The sequence below is a fragment of the Nuphar pumila genome, chromosome 11 (genome assembly GCF_984573655.1).
Source record: "Nuphar pumila chromosome 11, dmNupPumi1.hap1.1, whole genome shotgun sequence".
In the NCBI taxonomy this organism is placed as follows: domain Eukaryota; kingdom Viridiplantae; phylum Streptophyta; class Magnoliopsida; order Nymphaeales; family Nymphaeaceae; genus Nuphar; species Nuphar pumila.
The window spans coordinates 103,769,455-103,795,368 of NC_143259.1; the positions used below are offsets into that span (position 1 = coordinate 103,769,455).

A 25,914-nucleotide genomic window follows, 5' to 3' on the forward strand; every position below is an offset into this window, starting at 1 on the left:
TTTTCGTTTTTGGTGTGTAGCTAGTTCAAAAGAGGAGGAAAATTCTGTTTTGGTGGCTGATTTTGAGGAAAAAAACTCCTTTGGTGAAGGTGGAACCGAAAGTCATTTTTGTTGTGAAGGCGATCTTGTCAAGATCGACCTTGGCGTGTTGACGTTTGTGGTTCGTGTTGGCTGTTGGTTTGAGTTGCGGTTCAAGAGGATTCTTCCCGATGTCGGTTGCTTCCTAGCGACATCCATTGTCTTCGTCACCCGGATATCATATTCCTGGGTTCTCTTATTCTTACATCTTCTTTGTTTTATCATTGGTGTTTTTTTGTTGTTGTTTCTATCAAAGTATATTGCTTGTGAGTTGCAATAGGTTATGTATTACTTTTTTAGTGAATGAATAGAAGTCTTTTATGCTATGGAGTGATTCTATTGTTCACAAATATCTAGTTTTATTGGTTAATACATAACTCAGATTTTTCTGTCAAAACCTGGATTCTCGAATCCTGAGTTGTCTAGAATGACTGAAGAATCACCTTTATCGGCTTCGATACTGGTCGGATTCTTGCGTTCTTTAGCTTCCCAGAAAGCTAAAACATTTTTCTACAACTTTGTAGTTAAAGCCATTTCATGAATCAGTCGTCTGAGTCCCTGAAAAGTGTTGTCAAAGTCTCGTACTGACATGAATCCACTGTCTCTTGTTTAGTTCAAAACACTCCTAGTGGTGTTCGGTATTTTTTGTTATCTGGAGATTCCCTGCATGAAAATTCATTTTTTTTTATTATATGGAAAGATATAACCTAGATCTACAATGTTCATGTTTTGAGTTTTAATTGAATCTTTGTTTAAGTACCTCAAAAATATCAATCTTTGTTGTTGTCGACTAGTGAAAAATTTAGTTCTTTATTCAATAACTCATACCATTTTTCAGAATTCAAAAATTCGTAGAGCCTTGTAGAAAACTCAAAAAATTCTGCATTTTAGTTCGTTGGAAAGGTCTGGATCTGACTTTTGATTTCTCAGTTGGAAGTTTTTGCAAACTCCACTGTTTGCAGGGTCAAAGACTCTGTCGAACAGACTGTTCGCAGAATCCAGAAGTCTATCATAACCTTGTTCGTCAGTCCCATATTTGAGTCTGTAAAATGGACACCGCTGATCCGAATCAAGTAATTTTGGATTCGTTAGAAAGCTGGGTGAGTCGCGCACAACTTTTATTTGGGCTACATCTATCGAAACAGAGTGTGCAGGTCCCGAAATTCCATTTTCCTAGAGTCCTATTTGGACCCATTATCGTATAAGCTTCTACGCATGTCAATATCCATTTGGATCTTGGATCGTGGATCGAAGCGTACCGAGTCCACATCGTGTTACTGCATTAGATAGGCTATTACCACTTTCATATATATATATCAATGTTATTAAAAATGCACCATATAAGGCACAAAAGGAATGGCACTTTGCACCATGATGCCCATGGTTAATGCATAAAATCGCTCAAGGTGCACGCCTCATGGCATGGCACGCCTCGATCAAATGGGGGTCAAAGCCCATATTTTACATGTATGAGGGGAGAGGCCCTACCCCTCTTTCCCCATTTCTCTCTCTAGATATTGCTCTCGCCCTCTCTCGTCTCCCAATCTCTCTTTCTTTCTTAGTCTCGCTCACCCTCCCTCTCTTTATGTCTCTCCCTCTCACTCTCTCTCTTGTGCTTCCTCTCTATCTCTCTATTTCTCTCGCTCTCCCTCTCTGTCGCTCGCTCTCTTCTCTCTTTGTCTCTCTTTGCCGAAAGGAAAAGGAAGAAAAAAAATAAGATTGCTCTCTCTCTCTCTCTCTCTCTCCATGGAATATGTCTTTTGGTTCTTTTTTTTTTTTGCATTTTTTATGTTAGTCATTTTTTTAATGTTAGCCACTTTTTTTTATTTCCTCCAACACAAGTAAGAAGAAGAAAATTGTTCTCTCCCTCTCCCCCTCCCTCTCGCTCTCTACTGATAGGTAATCATCTCTGTCTCTTGGTTGTAGTTTTTTTTTTTTGCATTATTTCTGTGTTAATCATTCTTTTTTTTAACACAAATTTTGTACTCTCTTTTATTTAGATAATACTGCATTTTTTTGTCCCTACATACACATTTATATGAAGGCAATAATTCAATAATACAAATTACAATAATGATAAGAACTAAGAAATAATAGATTTTATATATTTTCTTGCAAAAATATAAACAATTAAAAAGGTTTTTTAAATATAAAACAAATACTTAAAATATGCAAAAAAGATGTTCATATTCTCTTCAATATTTCTCGGGCATGGTTTAGGTGATGGGTTTTGTTTAATATTTAAACCAAAAATTTTATCATGTTTTTTTTTTATCAGCTAGAATTTTAAATGCAATGCCATGTTAAGTGCTTATGGTATTTTCAAGTTCAAAGTGTTATACAGATGTTAAATTGTTAATGGTTATATGCATTTTTTGATGAAGACATGATGCTGAGAAATTTGATTGTAAGAGTTACTTAATTTTTATTGAATGCTTATATTGTATTTCTTAGATACTTACATAGATCAAGTTGTTGCATTAATATTATTTTTACATGTTAATCTCATATTTTTTTATATTTATTTGAGATATTTTATTTCTTATTGATTGTTGCTTCATTAATAAATTATTTCTTCTATTTATTTATATTTTTAACTATCTTTTAAAATTTGTTAAGTTTTAAAAAAAATGAGAAATACGCTTAATGTCTTGAGGCTTGCACCTTGCTGTTATATATATATATATATATATATATATATATATATATATATATATATATATATATATATATATATATATATTGTGTGTGTGTGTGTATGTAAACCGAAATACCCATCAAGGGTATTTCAATCATTTCATCATTGTAATAGATGTCAATAAACTAGGGACTAACGACTTTTTTTTTGCTTTTTTTATTTTTGTAGTTTTACTTTTTTTCTATTGTAAAAATAATTGTTGGAGCTGGTCCAACAGCTAGTTGGGTCAGCCCCTTGTGTATTGGAGTGCCTATTTAAAGGCATTCCCTCTCTTGTATTTGTTATGATTGTTGCAAGGATATTTGAATATATTTTTTACTTGTGTTCATACTCTCTTTTGAGAGATTTATGTGTTAGCCCTTAGTGGCTCATTATATTTGGCACATAAGTGGCTTGTGTATTTGTGGATGTGCACACTTGTAGTTGTGTTTGTGCACTTAGTATTTCATTACATGGTATCAGAGTCAACGGTTCTTAAAGGCATGTAGACTCATAAAGCAAAGGCACTGAAAGAAGGTGTTGGAAGCTTAAAATGTACAAAGAAGCCTACGGCATATCTACATCAAATTGGAATGCCACCTCTTCTTCTCATCTATCCCTCTTTCTTACTCTTACCACTCTTTCTCCTCTTCTTCTCCACTATGGTCGATAGAGAAGTTGTAATGGTAGTTTCCATAAAATTTAATGAAAAAAACTACAATATGTGGGTTGCAGTGGTTAAGATAATTCTTATAGGAAAAGATATGTAGCAATTTGTTGATGGTTTTGCAATGGAACCACAACTAATTCTCACAAAAATAGTTAATGGAGAAAATGATGAATGCAAGGAAGAGAGTCTTAAGGGAGTTAGAGATAAGGCTATGATTGAATATAAAAAAACCTATAAAGAATGAAAAGTTGGCAATGCCAAAGTGCTCTCCTTCTTCATGGATAGTATGCTTGAGGAACCATGTTCTGACATACTTGCATTTGAAAGAGCCAATAAAGCTTGAGAATATGTTAAACAAGCATATACAAAAAAAGATGTGGCTCATAAGTGGGATCTCAAATACAAAATACATAATTGCAAATAAGGTGACAAAACAATGAGAAAATACTATATTACCTTCAAGAGGATTTGGGATCAATTAGCTAAACTTGACACTATACGAGAAACTCCTAATGATGCTCAAGAATGAAAGAAATACAAGCACGAGGAACAATTGTTTTAATTTTTTGAGGTCTTAGACCCGAATTTGAACAAGTTCAAGTCAACATTATTTATATGAAAAAACCTCTTTCCTTATATAAAGCTTTGTCTCAAGTATGTATGGAGAAGACAAGATTAAGATCCATGTCTGAATCTAAGGAGATAAAAGATAATGTGTTGGTTGTATCAAGGCCGAGTGTCAATACAAATGTTTATAAACCACCACATTTTTCAAAGTCTTACCATGGGAGGTCTAAATATGATGACAACAAGAAAAGAAGTATATTGACTTGTAATAATTGTGGAGAACCGGGCCATATTAGGCCATATTATCCCAAGTTCAAAAAAAGAGACGACAAAAAAGTAGCATCCGTGAAAGCGTCGCACAAAGAAAGAAGTATAACCAATGAATATTCAAAATTTATTGGAATCATGTTCTCTCAAATCATAGAGGCCCTTCATCCACTGATCAAAAACTCCTCTCTTTTCGATGTCGTGGTCTCTACATCATCACCTCTCGGTAAGGTTTCACAGCTTTTGGATTCTAGAGCCTCATTTCATATGGCTCAACATTCCTCTTTACTTTTCGAGTGTTGCATTAATTCAACATAAAATAATGTTTTTACAACCGATGGATCCTCTTTTAGCATAAAAAGCATGAAAATTTTGAAAGTACTTCAAAATACTCTATTCTAAAAGTTAAGCTTGTCCTAAAACTAAATTTAAATCTCTTTTCTATTTCATAAATTATCAACCATGGGTGTAGTGTCTTCTTCTCATCCAAAAAGTGTTTTGTACAGGATCTCTAATCCGATAAGCAAATTGGGAAAGGACATAGAGAATGAGACCTTTACTACACGGATCGTCTTCTTCTTCCAAAAAAATAAATTTTGTTATAATGTTCAAAATATAAACTTAGCTTTATGGCATCAAAGATTGAGACATCCTAGTTTATCAAAATTATCTCATGTACCCCATTTAAACAAATTTTGTAATAAAAAATTTTCTATTATGAGAACTGTATTTTTGGTAAAACGAAGGCTCGTTCATTTATAAAAAAATATTTTGTTCCTCTAAACCATTTGAATTAGTGTACTCGGATGTATGGGGACCTTCTCCTATTTTTATCTAAAGGTGGTTTTTCTTATTAGTAATATTTGATAATGATTATATAAGATACTCATGGATATACTTTTTTAGGCACAAAAATAAGGTTTTTGAGAACTTTAAAAAATACCATAACTTTATCAAAAACCAATAAGACTGGAATTTCTTTCGCTCTGACTTTGGGGGAGAATGCATGTCAAATGATTTCAAAACTTATTTTGAAAATAATGAAATTATTCACCAAAGATTATGTGCTTATACTCCTCATCAGAGAAAACATATGCACATAATTGAAACTACTACAACTCTTTTAATTGCAAAAGATGTTCCAAAACATTTTTGGGCTGAAGCATGCTTGACGGTTGTGTATCTCATTAACAAACTTTTGTCATCTAAGCTTCAAAACATTTCTCCTTATAAAAAACTTTTTAAAATCTCTCCTAATTATCTTAGACTAAGACCTTTTGGATGTAAGAGCTTTGTTCTCAATGAAAAAAATGATAAAATCTCTCCTAAAGCCCTACCATATGCTTTCTTTGGATATGGAGAGACTAAAAAAGGATTTAAATATTTTGATTTCAAAAAGGACAAACTATATATCCATGAATGTTCACTTTTTGGAAAATGAAAGTTTTTTTTTAAATATGCCTAAAAAAGACTGAGTATTCTTTTTTGCTTGTATTATTGCCTCAAAATAAGGATGTTTCTTTGTTTGAGAATGATAGAAATAAATAGCCTCAATCAAATCAAGATGGTGAAAATATTAAAACTGAAGGACCTAGCATAATTTAATATAGAAGAGGTGAAAATGATAGTCAACCAAATGCCTTAGAAAGATATTCCACCTTAGAAAATCAACAATATGAAGGAGTTAAAAGATCATATAGGACTTTTATAACCCCTAATAGATTTGTCTCATATAAATCCTTTTCACCATAATATAGGGCTTATCTAGCTAAAATTTTGTCCTATTTTAAACCTACCACATTAAAATAAGCAAAAGAATATCTTGAATGGATGAAAGCCATGAATGAAGAATTAAGGGGCACTAAAAAAAATTATGACTTGAAAAATATTTGATTTGCCTAAAGGCAAGAAAACTATAGGTTGTAGATAGGTGTATAAAGTCAAAATTAAGAGTGATGAGACCCTAAAAAGAAATAAGGTCAGGTTAGTTGCCAAAGGGTACGCACAAGAATACATGATAGACTATGATGAGACATTTGCACCAGTAAATAGGATGACTTCAGTTAGGATCCTTATTATTGTTGCTGCTATTAAAAGTTTCCCTATTTACCAAATGGATGTAAAAAAATATATTTTAAAAAAAAGATTTAAAAAAAAAAGTTTATATGGATTCACCTCCTGAATATGAAGTCCCTTCTGAAAAGGGCTTAGATTAAGAAAGGTTCTTTGTGGTTTTAAATAGGCACACAAAGCCTGGTATGATTATTTTAGTTCTGTTATGCTAAAGCTTTGTTTTAAATCTTGTTATACTGATATTGTCATGTTTACTAAGAAATCTAATGCAGAGATTGTTATACTTCTCATTTATGTTGATGATATGATCATTATAAGTGAAGATAAATAGAGAGTAAAGTATATTAAATGTTTTCTTAAAAAATATTGTGAGATGACTGATCTTAGATTTCTTAGATTTTTTCTTGGAATTAAAGTTGCTTGCTCTCCTAAAGAATACTTGTTTTCTCAAACCAAGTTTGTTAATGATATCATTGATAGGTCAAGTATTACTGATGAAAAAATGGTGGACACACCTGAAGTTATTAATGCAAAGATAAAGATTGATGATGGGACACCTCTCGATGATCCTACTACATATCGCCAAATGATTAGTATCCTGACTTATTTAACTATTATTAGGTCTGATACTGGTAGCCAATTTTAACATTCTTCCACCACAGTTTGCATGACTGTTGTGATGAGAATTGTTAGATATTTACAAACATCTACCTCTAAAGGTCTTTTGTTATCCTCTCCTTCCTTTCTTGAGTTGATTGCTTATTTTGACTCAAATTTGAGAGGAGATTCAAATGATTGACATTCAACTATTGACTTTTATGTTTTTTTAGATGATTCTTTGGTACCATGAAAGTACAAAAAACAATAAAAAATACCATTATCATCCATTAAGGCTGAGTATCGTGCAATGACTACGACAACATCAAAGATTGTTTAGTTGTGAAGATTACTTAAAGATGTGAGCGTTCATCTTCAGACACCTTCCAGATTGTGTTGTGATAATAAGAGTGTAATATACATAGTTGGCAAGCATACATTTCATGAAAGAACCAAACATATAAAAATTGATTATCACTATATGCGTGAAAAATTTTTGAGGCAGACCATCGGCCTACCTTATGTTACTTCTAAATATCAATTAGCAGACTTCTTCACCAAGGTGCCTTCATCACTTTGATTTTATTTTTTCCCTGACAAACATTCAGTGATCACACTGTAAGTTTGAGAGGGTATGTATATATATTCTGTGTATATAAACTGAATTACCCATCAAGGGTATTTCATTCAGTTCATCATTGTAATAGGTGTTAGTCCACTAGGGACTGACGACTTTCTTTTTGTTTTTTTGTTTCTTTTTTGTTTTTTTAGTTTTGTTTTTTTGCTATTGTAAAAATAGACCAGTCCTAACGACTATAAATCTAGCTGTTGGGGCTGGTTCATCAGCTAATTGGGCCAACCCAGAGTTACCAAAAGTGCCCTTACAGTAGAGGAAGCACGCTTCCCCGATACACGCTTCGGAAGCGCGAAACATCGCACTTCGGAAGCACGAAACATCGCGCTTCCGAAACACGTGGGGAAGCGTCCTTTTTTTTGGGAAGCGTGTTTCCTTTTTTTGGAAAGCACACTTCCCATTCCCCCTCACTTCCCCCTCACTTCCCCCTCGCTTCCTTCTTTTTTCCATTTTATTTTTTATTTTTTATTTTTCTTCTTTTTTCGCTTCCCCCTCGCTTCCTAGGTCGCTTCTGAGACGGTTCGTGACTCGCTTCTAAGTAGTCCCACACTTCCCGCTTCCTAAATTTTTTAAAGTGCCTCGCTTCCCGTATCGCTTCCCGCTCCCGCTTCCTCGACTGGCAACCATGGGCCAACCCCTTGTGTATTAGAGTACCTATTTAAAGGAACTCCCTCCCTTGCATTTGTTATGATTGCTGCAATCATATTTGAATAAGAAATTATATTTTTTTACTTGTGTTCTTGCTCTCTCTTTTGATGTATTAGCCCTTAGTGGCTCATCATATTTGACCCATAAGTGGCTTGTGTATTTGTGGATGTGCACACTAGCCCTTTTGTGGCATTGTGTTTGTGCACTTAGTATTTCATTACACTCGCTATGCCTCAGTCACTTTTCACAACATTGATATATATATATATATATATATATATATATATATATATATATATATAGAGAGAGAGAGAGAGAGAGAGAGAGAGAGTTTGCTATTGCCGTTTGTAGGTATAAATGATACCTTTTTTATTTTTTTTGTTGATTTTCATTAAACAAACCTTATAATTGTGATTTACATGTTTTTTGAGTGAAAATTGGCTCTTAAATCGTCCGATTACAACATGAGGCAGGTTTTTATAAGGTTTAAAAAATTAATGGCCTACAATATTCAAATATTGAATAAATAAATTTATTAAAGTCAGGGTTATCTTCTAAAATAAATAAGCCATGACCATAATCAGATTTACTTAACAATGCATGAATAATGAGATAATACTCCTTGATACCAACATCGTGGTGTGCACATTTGCACTAATACATTTTTATCAAAGGTGTTTATATCTTTTGAGGGCACATATAAAAGATGTAAAAGATGATTTGTCCAGATTTTAAGGATTCATAAATTGCTGAGAACTGTTAAAATCCTTTTTGATAACCAAGAATGTTGCCTTTTAAATTTGACCAAGTGTTTACTCTCTTAGATCCATCAACCACCAAGTCAATCGTAAGCTTTTCAAAATTTCTTAAATTTCTAAGAAGCTCAATCCATGCAAGGGGCAACCTTTTCTCTCTCTCTCTCTCTCTCTCTCTCTCTCTCCATACATACATACATATATGTGTATGTGTTATTGAAAAATGTGCATATATATAAGAGAACATACATGCCATGAACAAGGAAAGTGAAGCAAAAAGAAAAAGAGAACAATGAAATTAAGAAAAAAAGAGAATGTTTAAATTCCTTTTCTGGCTTTTCATTTTAAGCTGAGGCACAAGGAAACTCTTACCAATATATTCAATTACATAACAATTTGGCTAATGCACGAAGTCAATCTAGTGTTCGTCTTTCCACAATTTACAAAATCCCAACCTAGCATACAAAGCAAAAGCTCTACATAGTATGATCTTGAAATGAGGAACCAATATTCATTTAAACAATCATACATTTATATTTTATCTCTTTTCTGAAGTGTCGCTGAGTATACATACATACCACATTGCACCTGGATGACTTAATGATAGTCTTCAAATCCACACCAAGATGATTCAGGAATCAGACTATCAACCCAGCCCAGATATTAAACTCCTTTGCATCATGATAACTGGAAGGAGGAGTGAGCCTGACTGTGTTGGTCTTAATCTTCTATCATCCAGCCTGACTATTTAAACCAACATTGATGAGTGTGATCTAACAGAATTGGTTTTAATCTTCTACCATCCAGCCCGACTAATTAAACCAACATTGATAAAACCGACAAACCATTTATCAAAGCAAAATCTATACACTCACCTTTATCCAACATAGAGATTGAGAAATTCAAATTCCTTCCAGTAACCACTGGACTTGATTGGCTTCTCTTCTTTCACACTCATAATGAACTTCCTAACTGCATAGAAAATTTCATTCACAATGCATGTCATTGCATAAATCTTCTACAAATAGATTTTTATTCTTAATATCCCTTGATTTTTTTAACAATATGGAAAGTAGTCAGCCAGTATTGATGAACTACATCATCTCTAAGAATTCTCTTACCTAAACAAGCAACGGTTTCCCTCATGTCCAAGACAAAATTAATCAAGAGAAGAACAAATAAAAAGGAAATCCCACAATAGATTTACAAAGAGTACACTGTCTAACCACATATTCACCCCATAAGCACAACTGACCATGAGTGAGAAGCCATCATAATAGATTTACAAAAAATAAAGTCTAACCACATATTCACCCCATACTGCACAACTGATCATGAGTGAGATGCCAATTATCACATATTCACCCCATAGTGCACACCTGATCATGAGTGAGAAGCCGAAGGGTAACCACTGCCTTCATACTATGAAATTTCATCCAAATAGCCTCATGAAATGGAAGAAGACCTCCATGATCTTCCTGCAAATTCCATGCTGCTTCAATGAGAACCTCAAAACATTTGATTCCAATTTATCCCCATCAGTAGGGTGCTAGTTCTCACTTTCAATCAAGATCATCATTTACACAATGCCCCCTACAACATCAAGCACTTTTAACACTTGAGACACCTAAACATGGATCTGTGATCATGTGACTCCAAGATACACACACATAATATAATATAATATATATAGGGTAAATATTTGGTGCTATTGAAGGCATGGAACTATGGAGTATAAATCACTTTCTTTTCATATTTTTTAGATTTTTTTTGTAAATCGGACCATATGGATGTGATCTACAAGGTTTAGTACAAAATGAGTTTTGAATCATGTGATTGTGACATGCAAATACGTTTCTTCAGGGCTTCAAAAATCAATGGCCCACAACTCACTAAAATTTCACGACTCAAAACATTATATTTTTAGATTGAAATAACATGATCTAAGGCTTGATACCTTAGCAAACAAAGAGAGCTGAACATGTCTACGTGGTCAGATTGAGTTGATAAGGATTGAACCTATGATTTTCAGCTCAACAGTTTCATGCCTTCAATTGTTAAGATGAATGTAATATTTTATATATATGTGTGTACATTATATATATATATATATATATATATATATATATATATATATATATATATATATATATATCCTGTCCGCACCCCCACACCCAAGTTTTTTAAAGTGCCGCATCGCTGCATTCACACCCACATCCGCACCTGCACCTATGTGACATAGCTAGCCGTTGGACTAGCCTCCAACGACTAGTTAAAGTCAACCCTTATAAAATATATATATATATATATATATATATATTTATTTATTTATTAACAGTTTTAAGTTAACACTAATGAAATAAAAACAATTATCATATCATCAATTCATCATGCATAAATTCATGCAATAAATCAAATTAATAATCTACAATTGTTATTCCTCATAAATAAAAAATAACACCACACTAGTGCGGAGGTGCATATATATATATATATATATATATATATATATATATATATATATATATATATATATATATATATATATATATATATATATAAATAAAACTGAAATTCGTTAGGGTTAACTGAATCTACTTTTTTATAGAAATGGACCTCAACGTGGTTGACTTCACCTGACACAAAGGAAGCCGTGTCCAAGTGTTGCACCCGCTACGGTGCCCTGTTAGAGGAGTATGTGTTACATAGACGGCTAGATACCTAGCCATTGGAATAGGTCCAACAACTAGTCAAACTAGTCGTTGGATCCACTCCAACGGCTAGATAGGCTCTCTCTTTGTGTATGTGTGAAGGTTGAGAGATTGATGGGTAGATCTAGGTTATTTGTGAGTGTTATGAATGTTTTGTAGTGAGGTTATATTTTATTTTTTATTTTCTTATGTATTTTTGAATTTCATTTCACTCTTAATGAAATTATTCATTTATAATACTTGTGTTCCATTTTTATTTCTTATGGTGAGCTTGTATTAAAATATATTATATTTTGACTCTTGGTATTCATTTTGGAGTGCATTGGCATCCACACCATTCTGTGACATGGCATCAGAGCAAGGCATTGATAAATCTGCTAATAAACTGACGTTATCTGCAGAAAGTGTGAGAAAAGGAGGGGAAGAGAAGAGGTTTCAAAAATCGGCAGTCAATCTTTCTTGTTGTTGCACTAGTGTTTCATTAGTCTTAATAGGGTTACAATGATCTTTTTACAAGGATAAAAGTGCCCCTTGTTAGTAACACATGTTACATTATAATACAACTAAAGCAAAACTCGTGAATGGATAAGGATCCTTTATCGGATCCATATCCAATCCATATTTCACATTCTAATACCCTCCCTCAAGTTGTGCATGGGGTTGAACCATGTGCAACTTGTTCTTCAGATACCAGAAGCGGTGACTTGTAAGACCTTTTGTAAACATATCAACAACTTGGTCTTCTGAAGGCACATAAACTGGTTCAATCTCTTTGTCGGCTATCTTTTGTCTGATGAAATGTTGATCGATTTCAATATGTTTAGTCCGACTGTGATGAACAGGATTGAATGCAATTTGTATAACACTTCTATTATCACACATAAGTGTCGAATTTGATATATCATCTCCCATCTCTGTAAGAAGATGCTTAATCCAGGTCACTTCTGCTGTGGTAGTTGCCATAGATCTATACTCTGCCTCTATGCTAGATCTTGCCACAGCCTTCTGTTTTCTGCTACTCCATGAGACAAGATTTCTCCCAATGAAAACACAGTATCCTGAAACAGACCTCCTCTCATCTGGATCCCCTGCCCAGTCTGCATTTGTATAGGCCAGTATGTCATGTTTTGGTGATTTCCATGAACATTGAGTATATGTGAGTCCATCACCCACCGTTCCTTTTAGATAGCGAAGCATGCGTTTGACAGCATCCATGTGACCAGTCTTTGGTTCATGCATGAATTGAGATACTTGATTGACAGAATACACAATGTCTGGTCTAGTGAAGGTAAGGTATTGTAGCATACCTACTAAACACCGATACTTGACTGCATCAGGCTATAACTCACCATCACAAATACTCAGCCTTTGGTTAACAACACTAGGTGTGGGTAGAGGTTTACAATATGTCATTCCTGCTTTAGCCAGAAGATCAAGAGTGTATTTATGTTGAGTTAATGACATTTTATCACCTTGTCTGTCTACCTCTACTCCAAGAAAATATCTCAGCTCCCCAAGGTCTTTCATTTTGAACCGCATACTCAATAAAACTTTAATTTGTTGAATGTGGTCTGGAGCATTACCAGTGATAACAATATCATCAACATATATGAGTAAGAAAACCATAGTGGTACCGTTCCTATATATGAACAGAGAATGGTCAAGTTGGGAACGAAAGAAACCATGTTTATGGATTTCTAAGGAAAAGCTTTCAAACTATGACCTAGAAGCTTGCTTCAATCCATACAAAGCTCTAGTTAACTTGCATACATATTCTTTTGGGCTTCCCTCTGCATAACCTTGAGGCTGCTCCATATAGACCTCTTCATTTAAGTCCCCATGAAGGAATGCATTCTTAACATCAAGCTGACTGAGGATCCACCCATGTTCAATTGCCAGACCAAGTATAATGCGAATAGTTCTCATTTTCACCACTGGGCTGAATGTCTTATCATAATCCTGACCATATTCTTGAGTGAAACCCTTGGCCACAAGACGCGCCTTGTACCGTTCAATGCTACCATCCAGTTTATATTTAATTTTATAAACCCATTTGGAACCAACAACATTTTTGTCTGGAGGACGGCCAACTATCTCCCATGTTCGACACTCATGAAGTGCCTCGATCTCCTCATTCATCGCTTCAATCCATTTGTTGGATTGAATAGCTTGATGAAAACCAAGTGGTTCATCATTTTTTCAATCTGGGATAGAAAAATCTGAAAGTCCATAGAAAAGTTGTCATAACTAACCCATTTTTCAATAGGATGCCTTACCCTGCCTGATCTTCTTGGTGCTTCTCTGTCATTAGACAATGCAATGTGTTCTTCAGTAGGTACATTCGTTTGCTCTCTAGATCTCCTGGTATACACATTTCCTTTGTATCTCAAACACTCTGCTTGTGATGTATCATCTGAAACTGTCTCACCATGTATGTTTTCAGGAGACAGAATAGTATGCTCGGCAGCATGTGAAATAAGTTCAGCACTAAGCCATGGATCATACCAATTATCAACTGCACCAGTAGGTTCACGATTGACCTCCGCTTCTTTTCCCAGAAAATTATTTTCATCAAAACATTTCTGAGAATTCTAATCTTCTTACTGGCAGTATCATAGCATCTGTAACCCTTGTGTTCATCTGCATAACCTACAAATTGGCATATAGAGGCTTTGTCCTGGAATTCAGTCCTCATGGATTTGTCAATATGAACATAACATGTGCATCCAAAAACTCGTAACTCATTATAATCGGGATGTGCACCAAAGAGAACATAATAGGGAGATTGATTTTCAAGAATAGGCATAGGAAGACGGTTTATCACATGAGTGGCAGTGTGAAAAGCTTCAGTCTAAAGACTAATGGGTAAGTTACTCCCATGCATCATACTCACTGCACTTTCCACAATATGTCTGTGTTTACGTTCAGCAATTTCATTTTGTTGTAGAGTGTACGGGCAAGAAACTCTACGATGCATCCCATTATCTTAGAGAAAATCTAAAAATTCTTTGGAGGAATACTCACCACCTCCATCACATTGGAGAATTTGGATATTTTGAGAGAATTGATTTTTAACATAGGCATGAAAGTGACGGAAAATGGAAAAGACCTCTGATTTGTGTTTCATAAAGAATATCCAGGTAAAACGAGAGAAACTGTCAATAAAGGATACATAATATTTACTTCCAGAAGAGGAAGGATTAGGAGCTGGGCCCCAAACATCTGAACATATTATCTCAAAGGGTATAGAAGCTCTTTTATTTATTTGATGAAAAGGAAGTACATGACTTTTGCAGACCTGACAACTGAGACATATTTTATTCCTCAATGAAGGTGAAATAGACTCCGAAAGAAGACCATTGGACACTAACTTTTCAATAAAGACTTGACTATAATGACCAAGACGAGAATGTCAGAGATCTGACTTATTACATTTGGATGTACTTAGGACACTTTTGGAGACGAGATCAGACTGGGGCTTCAGGACATTGGAGGTTGGATCTTCATTAAAGACATACATGTCTCCACGTCGCTCTCCTTTAGCGAACATCTCCTTCGTTTGAATATCCTTGACAAAGACAGAAGTAGGAGTAAATTCCACAGAAGAATTGGTAGAATCAACAAGCTTGGAAACAGATACAATATTTTTCTTTATATTTGGTGCATGAACAACATCAAATAAAGGAATAGATGACTTAGACAAAGGAATGACGACATTGCCTATGTTTGAAATAGGGTGGTGAGTCCCATCTCCGGTTACAATATTAGATTTTCCAAAATAGGGAGTCAGAGTAGAGAACTTACCTGCATTACCAGTGACATGGGTTGCTACCCCAGAGTCAACATACCATATTCCATCATCATTTTGCTTCAGATTCAAATTGGCCATAGCAGATAGAAGGAGATCCTTAGCATCTTCACTGACTCGAAATGTACCTGCAGTTTCTGATATACCAACATTTCTGGCGTTTTACATTCTATTCTGATTTTGTGGGTTGAACCAGCAGTTGGCCTTGATATGACCTCACTTGTTGCACTGAAAACATATGGGAACATTCTTTGAAAATTTGACATTAGCATTTGGTGTAGGTAGAATCCCACGTCCACCCTGGATTGGATTTCCCTTGCCTCTGCCACATCCTCCTCGTGCACGATCAGCTATCACCCCTGTGGCAAGAACCTCATGCGTAGATGGTTGTCCTGTTGAAGCTTCAGACATGCTTTTCAGTGTCATCTCATACTGAAAAAGTTTGGCGTGTAATTCCTCAAAGGAGAGCAACGTAGGCAAGCATAATAAGGATGTAACGAGAACATGATATTCTGATCCCAGGCCATTCAGTGTTTGTTGCACCTTTTCTTTATCTGAGACTGGATATCCAACCATAGCTAATTGATCTGTGATGCTTTTGACTTGATTTAAGAATTCAATAATGCTCATTGCACCCTTTTTTTAACATTTGAAATTCACGTTTAAGAAACAACACTTTACCCTCTGATAACTGAGAGTAGGTCTGAGCTAAAGCATCCCACAAAACCTTAGAGGTGCAATCATCAGGAATGAAAATCAAGACTTCTTGTGACAATGTGGAGGTGATGTATGCGACGAGTGCCTGATCACGCTTCATCCAAGCAACAAAAGCAGGGTTGCAAAAAATATTTGGCAATCCTCCATCCTCTTTGGCTTCGATTGTGATAAATTCTGGAGGCATTGGAGTTGATCCATCAAGTAACTTGAAAGATCTTGACTCCGAATGAAAGGGACAATCTGTCTCTTCCAAGTCAAATAGTTGTTGGTAGTTAACTTTTCTGACACTAACTGCCCTAAGAAACTGGAAGAGAGACTTGAATTCCCTGAAGAATCCATTGATAGAATAAAAGGCTAACAAAGAATTAAGATAAATGAAAATAAGTAGGTCGAGGCAAATGGATTTGAGAATGGCAGCAGTATTGAACTTGGCTTTATGGGGCTGAAATTGCCGAAGGACAAAGATAGAATAGCAGATCTGAAGTGATTTCAGATCTGCGAGGAATAAAAGAGGCTTAAATCAGACAATGATCTTTAGAAATAGGTGAAAGAACTGATGGCAGATCTGTCGCCACTTTCAGATTTGCGACAGTGAGAAAAGAAGGATAAGCAAAGATTATAAATCTGAAAGTATTTCAGATTTACAAGGTAATGGAAGAAAAGAAACAGATTGACATTTAAAGAAATATAAATAATAGAGAGAAAAGGAGGAAAAACAAATGTTGCGTGACCTACCAACTTTCACGCTAAAAGGGATATTTTCTGAAAGTATTTCAGATTTGCAAGACAATGGAAGAAAAGAAACATATTGACATTTAAAGAAATGTAAATAACAAAGAGAAAAGGAGGAAAACCAAGGTTGCGTGACCTACCAACTTTCACGCTAAAAGGAATGACCAGGCAGGCACGTGATTTGGAAGACTGTTCACGCTGAAAAGGGGCTCTATGAAATAGAAGAAAGGAGGTTTCAGATCTGCGATTTTTAGATCTGTCAGAAGTTGTTCACGCTGACCTCAGAAGTTGTTCACGCTGACCAGGCACATGATCTGCCTGCTTTCAGATCTACGAACTGCCAACTTTTTCACGCTGACCAGGCACGAGCTTTATGTATTCATCACCCACAGGATTAACCCTGCTCTGATACCATGATAAATCTGCTAATAAACTGACGTGATCTGCAGAAAGTGTGAGAAAAGGAGGGGAAGATAAGAGGTTTCAAAAATCGGCAGTCAATCTTTCTTGTTGTTGCACTAGTGTTTCATTAGTCTTAATAGGGTTAAATGATCTTTTTACAAGGACAAAAGTGCCCCTTGTTAGTAACACATGTTACATTATAATACAACTAAAGCAAAACTCGTGAATGGATATGGATCCTTTATCGGATCCATATCCAATCCATATTCCACATTCTAATAGGCATCGTGGTCTTGGAAAAGATTCGTATTAATGAATGATATGGATTCAAAGATTTCACATTCCGGTATGTATCTTTGGTTTTTCTATTTTATATGTATGGTAGGTGTTTTTACAAGGGTTATATTAAAAATAAATGTTTCTTTTTTAAATTAGAATATGTAAAAATTGTTGTCTTTTCATATATGAAATTTATGTTTTTTAGATTATGGATATGTGTATTAAAAAATTATATTTTTCAAAACATGTGGTTTCTTAAAATCTTGTGTCATGTTTTGCAAAATATTAATTTTTATATTTTGTCTCTTAACGTATGTGTATACATGGATTATCTTTGAGATTTTTAATACATCGTGATGTTTCTTTGATGTTTTAATTATGTGATCGAGCATGAATTTTAAGATAGATTGTCTGAACTCCATGATTAAGATTGTGAATCTTAGAAGTTTTCTTTATATGGTATTATCATTGGTTATAACATATATGTTTTCTATGCTCTCGTAAAGTTTTTTTATCATCGTGTGAATGTATTATTCCATGTATGTTTGAGTGATATTGCTCTATTTAAAATACCGTATTAAGAATAATTATTCTCAAGTTAATGGCTTGTGTATAATGTTGGATTAAGGAATTCTTGCATTATATTCTTAGGTATATGCCACGAGTAATTTTTATGATTATTATTGGATGGCATAAGCAGGGTTTGTCATCATGTACTCAAATGTATTTTTTAATAATACTAAATGTGTTTCTCTATTATGCGAGTTCTTGTATTTATGCTTCTTCTTGAGCACTTTATGAATAAAACTTATATTTTTTGAAGACTTGTATGGTTGTGCTTTTGCCTATTGGTGGCTTATTGATTTGAGTATTTGTGCACTTTTGTAACCTTTAGTTGTTTCTTTCTTGTGCATTGATATTTCATTGGTAACGCCCCAAAATCCCGAACTTGTAACCTTTTAGAAAAAATTTGAAATCTTTTTTCAGAGTTTAAAATGGCAATTCAACAAAAAATGGTGTTTGAAATAACAAGTCAACAGACCTTAGGCACATTAAATGCAAACTTTCCTTTACACAATAGATTTGCATCATTGTATAAGCAATGAAACCACATAGATTCAAAACAAGGTTTTTGATAATTAAAGTTTATACAAAAGAGGGATTTCAAAAGAAAACCCCTTATGCAAAATTACAAAACATGCTCAGGAACGAAACGTCAGAGAAAGAGTGGGATCTTGATATCATCACGTCATCGCATCATCGCCTGCCGTACCGACCTAATCATCACATATATCCCATAAAACGGGTTAGACTTATAAAAATTTGATAGGTGCATAGATATCAAAATTCAGAACAAAACTAACATATGCGTTGTTCCTCTCGTGATATGTAATTCAGAATAAGTAAAATGAGCATGATAATCTTGTTTCGATATTAACTGTCCTAAGGGTACGCACAAAAAAAGCGTAGAAACAACTGAGACTACTCGGGGGTTTGTTATTCTATGTATTTTGATACCCTGAATAATTAATTGAGTTTGCTCTTAAGGAGACGGCCAGTGACCGAGAGAGAATTCCCGAGAGGCATACATAGCAAGGAATGCATCCAAACTTCTGCAGAAGTCTATGGGATCTACCACCTAGGATAATTTTTGGTAGCCCCATCCCCTAACTCCGATGACCGAGGATACCGAATCAATTGCTACTCGAGGAGCATAGTTGTTAACAACTTGTCCATCAGAGTTTTTGTACAATTTCATCATCTCTCTTGACGGAACCAAAGAGACGAATAGGTATGTCATGCTCTATTTTTAACTAACGACCCATTCTACACACTTTGGTCTTTCAAACCAAATCGAGCATCTTGCCTGTGAAGGCGAATCATCACCATTTATGTAACTTTATTTTAATCATCGCGCAATTTCACGCTACGAGGTTACCATAAACCTCTCATCCAATCATCATAGTACTAACATGCCATGCATGTCTGATAGTACCACTACGATGAAAGGGATATCGGTTTCTCAGAAAGAAACCCCAATATCATTTAAAAATTTCCAAAGTCCCATGCTTTAGGACGGGAATATCCAAGTCATTTCAGATACCAAAACGAATGACCGAACGTACGAACCACTTAAGGCTAAGTAATTGAAGCCCTTCCGTTACGTAGGTTTGAGAAAAACAGTCAGTTGCGAATACGCAAACGCCAAATACTTGTTTTGCTTTTCGAGACAACGAATAATACGAGCTTTGAAATCTCGCATGTAAAAACCTTTTGAAAATAGAGACTTGGCGAGGATGTGCAAATTTGCATTTTTAAATGTACACATAATCTAAAGTAGGTAGGAGTATGTGTACCTTATAAAGTCATATATATATACATATATATATAATACATATATATATATATAATACATATATAGTAAAGCGTAAGTTTGTGCATATTACAGCACGACGACAAAGTAAATGACATAAAGCAAGGCCCGATGTGCGAAACCACACATCAAGCTAAATAAATTGCGTAAACGACGCGCGATGTACGAAACCGAACATCAGCTAAATAAAATGCGTAAGCAATGCACGATGTACGAAACCATACATCATCTAAATAAATTGCATAAGCAATGCACGATATACGAAACCGTACATCGGCTAAATAAATTGCGTAAGCAGTAGCCTGTGCATATAACAGCACGGCGACAAAGTAAATGACATAAATTTTAAATGGACAAGAATATGCAAAAACTGCATCTTTGAGTTAAAAGCATATATATATATAAATATATATATATATATATATATATATATATATATATATATATATATATATATATAAGTTAGAAGTATTCTGTCATTTGTCCTCGTATGCAACTTTTCCTTACCTCGAAGATGGTCGGACTCACTGACGATTAGGTTTTTAAAAGCTCGTGCCTTAGTAAGCATGTCGCGTCCGTTGTGTCGGTGTGAAGCGCTAAAAAGATGATGTTGTGCTGCATAAAGGATGGTATTAAAACCTTATCGTGACGATGATTGCATCGCAGGGGTCAAACCTAAACCCAGTTTGACCGGACCGAGCCGAGCTCGGTACCAGAGGCGGGGGGTAAAGCTCGACTGAGCCAAACTCAGTTTGCTAACTGAGATGGCTCGGTCTGAAAGCGGAGACCGAGCTGAGATCGATTCTAGCCGAGCTTAGCTCGGCTAGCTACGCGAGCAACAGGAGGGGGTGGACTCGGTGGTCAGGCCGAGCTCGGCCTGGTCCCAATCTTGGACAGCAAGGGGGGACTAACAGGGGGCTACAAGGGAACGACAAGGTCCAGACACAACAAGGTTCTCACCCTCTCTGGTGCCCCCGATTAGGGCTGCATTCCCAAACAACCCAACTCGTTGACAGTGCCTCGTGGTGCGACAGGGGAGACGACACCCCCTGTCGGCTGTCTCAAAAAAGTAGCAGCAGCCTACGACTACTGCTGAAAAAAAAAGGGTGCTCACCTTTAGGTGAGTCAGCCTTCACCACAGAGAAAAAAATAAAAGGGGAGGGTGCTCGGCACCCTCCCTTTAGGTAAACTAGAGCTACCCTCGCAGGTGGCTCTGGTCTGCATGTCGTAAAGGTAGAAGAGAAGGGAAGGGAAGAGAGAGGGAGCAACAACTGTTCGACTGTTGCTGTCTTCGGGGAAACAGAGGAGGAAGAAGGGTGTAGCGGCACCCGCATGGTTCCGCTGCTTCTGGTAGGGCAGCAGTGCCACCACCACAGAGAGAGAAAGAGGGGCAAAAGGAGCAGATTGGGGCAAAGCTACCCTCTCTTTGTCCGGCTGAGTGCAGGGAAGAGAGACGGAGGAGGGGCGGGGCTGCCGCCCACAACCTATTTGTCGGCATCTGATGATGGATCGGTGGTGCCCCCCCCCCTGCCGAAAACAGAGAGAGAGAGAGAGAGATAATACATGAGGGGTGTCGGGAGGGCTCCGACGAGGTGTGCTGGTGCGCCAGCGAGAGGAAGAGGGAGAACTCGGGGTGAGCAGGGAGGTGTTGGGTCTCCGTCGTGAGAAAGGCGGGGGGAGAGTGACAGGGGGAAAGGGAGTCGGCATGACAGAGAGTCGGGGGGAGAGTGATAGGGGGGAAGGGAGTTGGGGAGGTTTGCATTTTGTAAAAAGAACCCCCCCCCCCCTTGGGGGTTTAAGTAGACCACGGGGGGGCATTTTTTTTTAAACCGCGGGTATTACAATGCTTCTTGCATTTTATGGATTGAATAAAATATTTATTTTATATATGTATATATATTTTAGCATTCTTGTGTGTGCCCTTTTGTGGGCTTTGTTGGTATGCCCTTAGTGGACACTTGTTGTGCTTACTCACTTGGATCTTTGGTGGACACTTTTATTCTTGATTGAAGGCTCTTGCCTCTTAGAGATTTTATATTTATTGCATTATGATAAAATTTCTTATGATATACTTGGGTACATGGTTGGTGATAGTTATGCTATTAAACTTTTATATAGTTCTTTGGGAATCTCTATATATGTTTTGACCCTTTTTAATGTTATGTGACGATGTTGTCTCTTAGTAGACCTGTAATCTAGATTGAGCTCACTCTCTATATAGCTTGTTTATATTGACCAGACATATGATTGCATCAATTGACTGAGACCGACCGATACGGGTAACAACATGATACTTATAACCTTGCTTATAATTATGTTTATCTGTGATGGTTATCTATTTTTGAAACCATGGTATTTCAAAAGATTGTTAAAATTGATGCTCTTTCATCTTGTGTGTTTCCTCCTATTATGTATATCTTATTTATGTGTCATTTTAAGCAGACAAGAGATATTGTTTTTTTAATATGGTGAGTTATGTGCACCCATTAGTATTGTTTACAGTTTTACAGTCATTTGTGAGGTGAGTGTAAAAATCTCTATAAAAAGAGATTTTGTATATAATCACAATGCTAGAAATATGAGGTGTGCACAAAGGCACAAAGGAGAACTTCTCACAAGTGCACAAAGGCACGGATACAAATGCACAAAAGTAAAAAATATCAACTTCAATACATTGGGTCCCAAAAGGGGCTTTACAAAAGCATAAGGAAACAAGAAGGGGAACACCCCTTTTTATACATGTTGGAGGAGTGAGGGGGCTCCAACATATATGTTGGAGCCCCTCCAATGGTTATAAATATAACCATTGGAGGGGACTCCAACGTGTATGTTGAGAGCCCCCCCCCCCCATGTGACACAAAAGACAATAAATAAAAAACTAAAAAGAAATAAAAGCAAGAGAGTACAATCATATTCTCAAATGAGAATATGTGCAAAAATGCTAGATGGTCGAAACACCCTTTATCGGGTTTTGAATATATATATATATATATGTAAATGTATCTCTCCATATATATATATATATGAATATATATAAAAAGATCATTACATTTTAACACCCCCCCCCTCAAACTTAGGGTGACATAACCGAAAGTTTGCCAAGAAGAAAGTTAAATCTTGGAGAGCACAACGGTTTGGTGAAGAAGTCTGTCAGTTGGAATTCTGATGTAACGTATGGAAGGTCTATGGTTCTTCTTAAGTATTATTCACGAACATAGTGACAGTCCATCTCAATATGCTTCGTGCGCTCATGAAATGTGTGATTTTTGGCAATGTAAATTAAACTTTTATTATCACAACACAGTTTTGTGGGCCCTTGAACTTGAATATTCATATCTTCCAGCAAGTTGTGAATCCAAACTATCTCCATGGTAGTAGATGCCATGGCTCTATATTCGGCTTCTGTGGATGAAAGAGAGAACTTCTGTTGTTTCTTGCATCTCTAAGAGATTAAAGATTCCCCTAAAAAGATGCAAAAACTAGTGGTGAAGTGATAGTTATTCGGGTCACCTCCCCAATCAGAGTCAGTATAAGCAATTAAATTTAATTCAGAAAAAGAAGATAGAAATACCTCCTTGTTCATTGTACCCTTTATGTATCTGATGATGTGGAGAATGACGCTCATATGAACTGTAGTAAGTGCATGTTGAAATTGACTAGCAATATATACTGCATGAGAAATATCAGGCCTCGTAATGTTGAGATACGTTAAAGATCCAACCAGTTGCCGGTAAGGTGTGGGATCTTTTAGGAGAATCCCATCATCAATCTTCAACCTTGAACCTACTATTTCAGGAGTTTCAGAGACCTCGTCATCTGTGATTCTTGGTCTGTCAAGAATCTCACAAGCAAGTTTAGTTCGAGACAAAAAATAGCCTTTGTGAGAATAGGCAACCTCAATTCTCAAAAAATATGTCAGAAATCCCAAATCTAACATTTCAAATTTTGAAGTCAAGATAGATTTAATATTCTTGATTCTTTTGGTATCATCACCTATTATTAACATATCATCAACATATAACAGTAATGTAACAATCCCTGTATCAGATTTCTTAACAAATAATGCAGTGTCAGTATAGCATGAAGAGAAACCATTTTCAGTCATTACATTGTTAAACCTATCGTGTCAAGCTTTGAGAGCTTGTTTCAAGCCATAAAGATCTTTACGAAGACGAAAAACTTTATTTTTAGGAATTTTCATACTAGGTGGAGCATCCATATAGACTTTTTCATTAAGATCACCATTTAAAAAGGCATTTTTGACATCCATTTGGTAGATATTCCATTTTTTAATGAAAACAATGGTGATGAGACATATGACAATAACCATACGAGCTAATGGAGCAAATGTCTCTTCATAGTCAATCTCGTATTCTTTACTATATTCTTTAGCTACGAGATGAGCTTTATACCTCTCAAGAGATTCATCACTCTTGGTTTTGACTTTGAACACTAAAGCATCCTATAGTTTTCTTTCCACTGGAAAGTGTTTGAAATTTCCAAGTGTTGGCTTTCCTAAGCGTTTTGAGTTCACTTTCCATGGCTTCTCTCAATTCAAGACATCGTTTGGCATCTTCAAAAAATTTTGGTTCAAAATATGAGTGAACGACACTTAAGCAAGCCTGATATTTAGGAGAAAAAAAATCAAAGGATACGAATCTAGAGGGAATTCTTCTAGTTCTTTTAGTTCTTCTAGGATTTGAATCATGTGCGGAGATAGATTTGCTAGGTTCACTATATTGCTCAATAGCACTTCTAAAGGTGCGTCTATCTCTATGAGTATAGGTGACAGGATCTCTAGTTATATTTTATTTTTGAAAGGTAGTAGGGTTAGAGTTGTTGTTGATTTCAACCACTTCATTATCACTGTTATATGTTGATTCATCATCGCTAGAGATATCAACTTTAGATAATAGATAAAAAAGAAAAGAATAGTCAGCATTTTCTAAATGAGATTCATTCTTTTCAAAACCACTATAATTTTTCAAAAAAGTTACATTCCTTGAGACATATAACTTATCATTCTTAGTATCATGACATCGAAACCCTTTTTGGGTTCGGAATAGCCAAGAAAGGCACAAGGAATGGCTTTAGGTGAGAGTTTATCATTTTTATCTGTAAGGACAAAGCACTTACAACCAAAAACTCTCAATCTATTATAATTGAGTTTTTTTATATAGTCTCAAAATGAGAGATTTTATCTAAATTTTTTAATGGAAGACGATTAATAAGATAAACAGAAGCAAGAGCCATCTCGGCCCAAAAAATTTTTAGAATACTTTGGGAAATAAGAAGGATTCTAGTGGTTTCAATGATATGCCTATGTTTCCTTTCGGCCAAACCATTTTGTTGTGGGGTCTTAGGACACGATCTTTGATTGAAAATACTATAGTCTTCAAGATATTTCTTAAATTCATTAGATAAATATTCACCTTCAAAATCGATCCTAAATATCTTTAAATTACTATTAAATTAATGTTTGATCATCATATGATATGATTTAAAACATGTAAAGACTTCATGCTTATGTTTGAGAAAATATATCCAACAATATCGTGAAAAGTCATCCACAAAAATCACATAATAGGCAAAACCTCCCTTTGATATGACGGGTGTCGGTCCCCAAACATCCAAATGAATCATTTCAAAAGGTTTAGTGGTAAACATAGATCTTTGTTCAAAAGGCATACTTCTCATTTTTCTAAGAATGCAATTATTACAAGAGAAAGTACTTTTACAAAGTTTTTTAGCAAAATCCAAATAAGATAACTTGGTGATATTCGGATGACCAAGTCTTTTGTGCCAAACATTTATGTCTTTATGTTGGGCCACATTACAAAAAGGGGTTTTAGGAATTTGAAGAGAGTCCACATAATATAAGTCTCTCTTCCTAGAGCCTTCCCCAATCAACCTCCTGGACCAGTG

General features: G+C 35.6%; 1 protein-coding gene across 4 annotated transcripts in view; it reads right to left on the reverse strand.

The window, feature by feature from the left end:
• Window positions 1–9,281: 9,281 nt before the first annotated feature.
• LOC149822661 (uncharacterized) overlaps window positions 9,282–25,914 on the reverse strand; it is a 75,494-nt gene continuing 58,861 nt past the window's right edge. For 3 of the 4 annotated variants that reach the window (XR_016425705.1, XR_016425706.1, XR_016425704.1), the window contains exons 18-19: window positions 9,842–9,938; window positions 9,282–9,706 (exon numbers count right to left, since the gene is read on the reverse strand). The gene's annotated coding sequence lies outside the window, so the exon portion shown is untranslated. Of the gene's footprint in view, window positions 9,711–9,841; window positions 9,939–25,914 lie in introns of all 4 variants that reach the window. The other variant, XR_016425703.1, reaches the window with a different exon arrangement.